This window comes from Chamaea fasciata, unplaced genomic scaffold, assembly GCF_029207755.1.
Source record: "Chamaea fasciata isolate MVZ Bird 193981 ecotype frontalis unplaced genomic scaffold, bChaFas1.0.hap1 SCAF_3, whole genome shotgun sequence".
Lineage (NCBI taxonomy): Eukaryota > Metazoa > Chordata > Aves > Passeriformes > Sylviidae > Chamaea > Chamaea fasciata.
The window spans coordinates 111,626,532-111,633,639 of NW_027094088.1; positions in this window are offsets into that span (position 1 = coordinate 111,626,532).

The window sequence follows — 7,108 nt, forward strand, 5'->3', positions numbered from 1 at the left end:
CTCTGCATCTAGTTTATTAAACCCTTATTTTTATTTTAGGAAAGACAAATCCTACATTCCTTTAGGAAAACAGTCCTCTCCGTTAGGTGTCCTCTGGTGAGAGAGTGTTTTAATCTCACATTGGACTCTGCTTATCAGCATCCTGGGGGAGATGTCACAGTGTGACTGAGTAGCGGGACTCTGATATGGGGACAACAGGATGTGTAGGGAAGGGGTAACAACAGAAATCACGGTGTCCCTGTTCCTGCTCACCAAAAATCACAGACACATTGAGTCTGGAAAAGCCCTCTAAGATCATCTAGTCCAACCCTTAACCCAGCACTAACCCATGTCCCCACTCATCTATGTGTCTCCTGAACATTTTGAGGGATGGTTACTGTATTACTCCATTATTTCCACAGGCAGCCTAAGCAGAAAGCAGAACTCACCACTGAGGAGTTTGAACCAAGTCTTAGTTTAGAGCCAGTCTTGGTCAGGTCTGTTCTGTCTGAAGTCCTGATCCTGGAACTCTCTGAACTGATACCAGGAGTTTGGTCTTCAGCTTCTTGAATACACCTTTTATTCACACGGTGAGGGCTCCTCTTGCCAAAGGAATGACCACAGAATGGTTTGGGTTGGAAGGGACCTGAAATACCAGCTAGTTCCAAAACCTATCCTCCAAAGTTTTTCAACTCCTGTATTTTATTGCATGTTGAAGGCACTGAGTTTCATGATTTAAACTCATGGAAGATGTTATATCAACTGTAGAGACCTTGTAACAGAATAACTGCTTTCAAAATAAGGAACATTGGGAAAAGACCCTGAGTTTTCAGCAATTTCATTAGATTTTATTTCTTTGCACCTGTGGCTGATGGCTGGAAAACTAATTAGATAATACATCTAGAATAGCGGGGAGATTTTCTGTAGATGAATCTGATCCCTGAGACTAATTCTTATCCTCCAGAAGGCTGGGCTTCTTTATTACCTAGGTTAAGTGCACTGTAATCCTTTGCATTGGAGGTTGTACTTGGAAATGCAACTTGGATTGCTGTGTTTAGAGGTTTGACTTGTTTCAAAATGATAAGGACCCAAGGAATTAAAAAGAAGTACATTCTTTAAAAAAAAACCCCAAACTAATAAAAACCCCTACCTACCCTGCTAAAAAAATTCCACCAATGCCCCGCCCCACCCCCTCAAAACCCAGAACAACAAAAAAGTCACATGTATAAATTAATATTTAAATTTTTAGAAGGAAACCCAGTGATCACAAAAGGGAAGAGTGAATAGAAAGGAAAGAATAGGAAGAAAGAAATTTGAGGTGGAATATTCCACCAGATCCCAGAAAACATCTCTGATGACAGGACAGTTCAGGTGGCTGCAAAGGATGGATCACATTAAACTGGCATTTAGGTGTCTCCCAGTTGCCACAGGACCCCGACACAGTGCAGGCAACCTTTGTTGAAGCTGTCTTGCCTTTGTTAAATCAGAATAAACTAGGCCATAAGAGATTTTGGAGGTTGTACACTCACAGCCTCAGTAGATTAGATCAGTTTTGAGTATCCTCAGACTTGGCTGTTCCTCCACCTCTGAGGCCCCAGCCTCTGGTCATCACCACAAATTATTTTTTTCTCCCACCAAAATAACCTTTTTCCTGCTGCCACTTGCATCTGCCATGTCTTAATGCTTTGGTCTTCCAGGAAGAGTCTCTATCCCATACCTGTACCGTGCCCTAGGCCTAGACAAGGATGTGGATGTTCCCAAGTTCTTCCCCAGGTTCAACAATTCCAGTGCTCTTATCATCTCTGTCCACATCATGCACTCCTGGAATCATAGATGGGACCTTAAAGACCTCATAATTCCACCCCTCTGCCACAGGCAGGGAACTTTCCACTAGACCAGGCTGCTCAGAGCTCCATCCAACCTGTCCATGAACGTTTCCAGAGATGGAGCCTTTACCCATCCATCTACCCTGCAAACTCCTAATGAAATCCCAGAAGAGAAGGAAAATAAATGAGTGATTTTAGATGCAGTGAGTCCAAACTCTCCTAGAAAATAGTTGATGGAAATGTTCTAAGCTGTAGGTGCTGTCAAATTGTGAAGGTTTTTTGGCACAGAAGACAGAGTTTGGACCTCCAGCTTCCTGTCTGATCCCATGCTGAGGTTCAAGGAATAGTGTCTATCCCCGAAATCACCAGCACTGTTCCTATCTGGAGGTGATTTTCCATGGATTTTAGACCAGCTCTAACAAGGACTGGGTGAGGAAAATTGAGGAATGGTTTAGGTTCATTCATTCATAGAATCAAATGACACCTTGGCTATCAGAAATCTCCTTCCCAAACAGGGAAAAACTTAAAGTCCTTTTGATAACCCGTTCCAAGTAATTTAAGTAACAAATTAATTGAGGAGAAAATATACATTCTATCCATTTTGGTTTCCTTTTTTCCAGATAATCATTATATGTTCATGGGGAATTGGATAATCTGCTTTCCAATTCAGTGCTTTTATCTTTTTATGAATCAAATTTCTCCAAGTTTGTAATTTTCCATACTTTACCTTGTCTTGGTTAGACCATAAATACCCCTTGTTAATTAAGATCATTTTGATATTTAAAAAATATTTTTCTTCATCAAAAAGAGAACAGGACAAATTGAAATGAGCTTTTTTTAGAAAAAACATGGTTAAATCTTCAAACTGATTCATCTTCCTAGCTAGAAACTCTCACCTAGTCTGGGAAAAATTCCACATGAAATCATTTTGTTTATGATTTCCCTGGAAGACAGTCCTGGAGTTTTCAACCAGCTACATTCCAAATGCTAGTGGTGGTCTGTAAATTTTTTTTTTTCTGTCTGAAAGAAATTACTTTGCAGAAGTACAAGCTGCAATTACTTGTATGGGAAAAGAAATTTCCAGCAAAATTCTGCACCCTGATTAATCAACAAAAGTCATTAAAAATTGTCACTAAGACTGTTCAGGTGAGAGGAAAGACACAGATTTTAGTATTAAGTGGGATTAATGAGCTGTCACTGCTGGGTGGGATGGATTCTTGATAATTTAAAGTTTTTAAACCAAGTGTGGAAGCTCCTCATAAAGGCCTTGAACAGTGGTTATGGACTTGGTGATCAATTCACAGATTCACATTCCCTGACAACCCCCCTGCTTTGGCTAAGGCACCTTCTGGGTGACACCTGGATTCCTCTACTTCTTCTACACCTCCAACAGAGAGGAGGAAAAAAAAACTTTGCAAGATAAGAGCAGTGCAAGGGACAGAAGGTGAAGGCTGATGTTAATGCTGCAAGTGAAGGGGTTCCAGGAGAACTGGAGAGAGACTTTGGACAAGGAACAGGAGAGACACAGGGAATGGCTTCCCAGTGGCAGAGGGCAGGGATAGAGGGGATATTGGGAAGGAATTTTTGACTGTGACGGTGGGGAGGCCCTGGCACAGGTTGGCCAGAGAAGCTGTGGCTGCCCCTGGATCCCTGGAAGTGTCCAAGGCCAGGCTGGAGCAACCTGGGATAGTGGAAGGTGTCTCTGCCATGGCAGGGGGTGGAATGAGAGGATCTTTAATGTCCCTTCGAATCCAAACCATTCCATGAGGTTTTGGCTGAGGGGTCACGCAGCTTCCTCGGTGTGAATTCCAACAACAGAGGTTTGATAGGGTTGAGAAGTCCAGGACTCCCCTGCCTGTTATATTTTAGCCTTTTTGAGATTTCATTTTGGACTGTGATGGGAAATTGAAAAACAGGGACCAGAGCCTTGGCACAGCCCTGAGTGTATAGAAAGGCCTCCATGAGGAGTTCAGTCTTGCCCATGGATGGACTCCTACAAAATTTCCCGTCGAGCTGCAACCTCTTATATTCAATGCAAGCCTACAAAGAGATGACCTTGGTCCTCTGGGTCAAGGATCCCACAGAAACGGCCTCTGGACCCTCAAAGATGTGTCCACAGCTGGGAAAGAAGTGCTGTACAAAGAGGACTGTAATGGCTCCTACACTGACATTACATTTAGAAGATTCCTGCTAAGGATCTGAGATGTAAACCTTGCTGAATTTATTCTTGCAGGTTCCTGCCCTTGTGATAAAAGCCCTTTAGGACCTTGACCTTTCTGCAAGTAATTTGTTTCTGCAAAAGAATATGTTTAGTGCTGGGAGTGAGAAAGGTGCACAGGCTGTGTAAGTAATGGAATCACAGAATCACAGTCACTAAGGTTGGAAAAACCCTCCAGGATAATCAGGTCTGATCTTCAAGAACTCCAGTCCGTGCAGGAGTGAGATTTCCCACTGATTTTGTACTTAAATCCAACTGATTTTTTGTTGTTGTTGTTTTTGTATGTGTCTACTTTTGCAAGAAGGAACTGAGAGACAAAACAGGAAGGCTCTTACAGGTGAATTATGACAGAACAAGAAATTTCCCATTATTTGTCATTCACATGCTTTTCTGTCCATGTTTCCTGCTTAAATCTCAATGATCCAGCTGTGGAGCATCATTCTGGTACTGTGGCTTTGACATCTGCCATGAACTCAAAAATTTTGGCGTTAGGGCTCTCCAGACTTTCCTGTTAATATTTCCCTGAAAAAGCTGTTATGGATCTCACCCATCTCTGTCCTGAGTAAGGGACTATCAACCAGGTGAGAAGTGACAGATCCACACAAATCTTTCAGAGCCACCATCATCCTTACTCCAGTCCCATTGATTTCCCTGGAGTGCCAAAATAAGATTCCAAAGCATTTTAGTGAGTAGGTTGGATCAGGAAAGTTTTCCAGGTCTCTGCAGGCCTTTATTTAAGAGAGGAGTGCACCTGGATTGCATTTCCAGTTGTACTGGCATGATTTCAGACCAGAGTCAGATTTATACCAGAGTTACATGGCCACAAGGAAGAGAGGGATTGGACAAATTGTGGCTAAAGCCCCAGTGGATTTGAGAGCCTCCTCCAGCAGCTTAGGTAGCTTTTCTTTCTATCCTTAGCAACACAGCCCTGCTTAACCCTCCAAGCTGTGGTCAGTCATTTTGAGGCCAGTTTGATTGACAGCAGGTAACCTGTTAACATTTGTTCCCTGCCTTTTCTAGTGTGTTTGATCCTGTAGGTGGCTGGTTGGATGTGTTGCTTTTCTAAAATATTGTTATTATTTAGTTGATTTTGGTTTTAATCCCTTGGATATTTCTGTAAGAAAAAAAGTCATCTTGAGCCAGAGAGATGAAGTATTTCAATGTAAGTACAAAAATATGCATTGAGACTTCTCTTGCTTCCCTAAAAAGGTGTATTTGGGCAAGATGAGCATTTTCCTTTGCAGATCAACAGTAGAATTCCCTTCCAACTCTGACCCTTCAAATGGATAATATTAAACTTTTCTGTATGAGAACTGTTTAAATTTCCTTTTTTTGTGGATTTATGGCTTTGTAAGAGCAGATCTGACAGACCCTCTAGGCTGGGGTGGGTAATCAGGTCTATCACCCAAAAGTCAAGGAATAATTTTCCTTTAAATTAGTCATCCCAAAACAATCCTATGAAATTATCCCCCAAGAAAACTCGTATTGGGAAAGTGTGTTATGGTTTGTCTTGTATTTAACTTTTTTTTATCTGTACTTTTTACAATATTATTTAAAAACTTGAAAAATGTACAATAAATCCTTGGGAGGCAGTTTAGATTTCTGGGAATGCAGTCAGCATATTGTGGATCACCATTTGTCCAGTGACTACAATTTGGATAATGGGTTTGTTTGGAAAGGATGCTGATGCCGTTTGAAGCTCCAATGTGGGGCTTGTGGAGGAAAAGTTGAAGCCACCTTTCTGGAAGCTGTTGGAAAATAAAGAAATGAGATATTTTTTCCCCTGGAAATGATGAGTTGGAGTAATGGATTGACCTTTAACTGGGAAATAAATAAGTGTCTAATTGCTTGGTGAAATGTGTATGTGGAAAGAATAAATCATACTGAAATCTTTGGGGTGTGCCTGGATGTACAAAACGCAGGCACTTGTCACAATATTTTTTTAAATGATGCCTAATGTCTTTTCTCACCTAGCTGAGCTCAAACTTCCATTTATTGCAGCATTTGCTGTAGTACAATATGCACATATATTTCACTTGAGGTACCATGGTAAGAATATAATGGTTTTGTTCTAAAATGTAGAGAAATTCAGCATTTACAGCTTTTTGAATGCTCCAATCATGACAAAATTCCCATTAATAGCAGTGGGCACAAAACTGATTCTCCAAAGAATAAATTGAGATTATCACAATTATTCAAACTAGAACTTCATTCAGGTGCTGCCAGAGAGGTAACCAGGAGCAAACGGAAGGAACCACTTCATTATAAATACACTGATTGTTTTCTAATTCATTTATGAGCACTAAAAGAATTTCCTTTCTTGTAAGATATTTTTTGAAAGTTACGATAGAAAACTGATACCAACTAAGAACGGAATTTGGGAAAATTGGATGTAGGTGTTTGTGGCCAGAATCCCCTTCTGCAAGTTACAATTCTACTGATTCCTTACTAACAATTCAAATTATTTCCTATCTGTGAGCAGATAAATGACCTGAAGATGATGTATCTAAGTGCCATTTTTAGTGTCTCCATTGAAGGCTGAGTAATTAACTCAGAGTAAACTGGGGAATCACTGCTCATATTCATGAAATAAATGCATTGTGCTCATTACAGCCAGTATGTTAGCAGTTGTAAAAATCCTGTTAATTCTTTTATTTGTTTCATGTCAAAATCAAAGTGTCGTCTTTTTTTGGGCATAATAGTTCCATTCCATGTGAGTCTGATTTTTTTAGCAACTGGCTTCCATGACAATGGATTTGACAAGGGTATGTAAGAAAGAGTCTTGTTTTCATCAGGACAATGACACTAACACCACTTGTGTTCAAAACGTGGCATGCAACCAGATGAAACAACCAGACTGAAACACCAAAATCAGTTTATATTTTAAAGTGAAGGACACCAACAAAAACTGGGCAGATGACCCCAACCAATCCCAAATTTTTCCACTCTTTAGCCGAACCAAATTTTGCAGTTCTATTTGATGTCTTGTGCTATTTGTTATTTGTTTGCATAACTGCCAGAAATTTTTCATCCAGAACTTGGCACATCATGGCATGGCCTGTTCTAAAACCAGACTGCTCTGCCC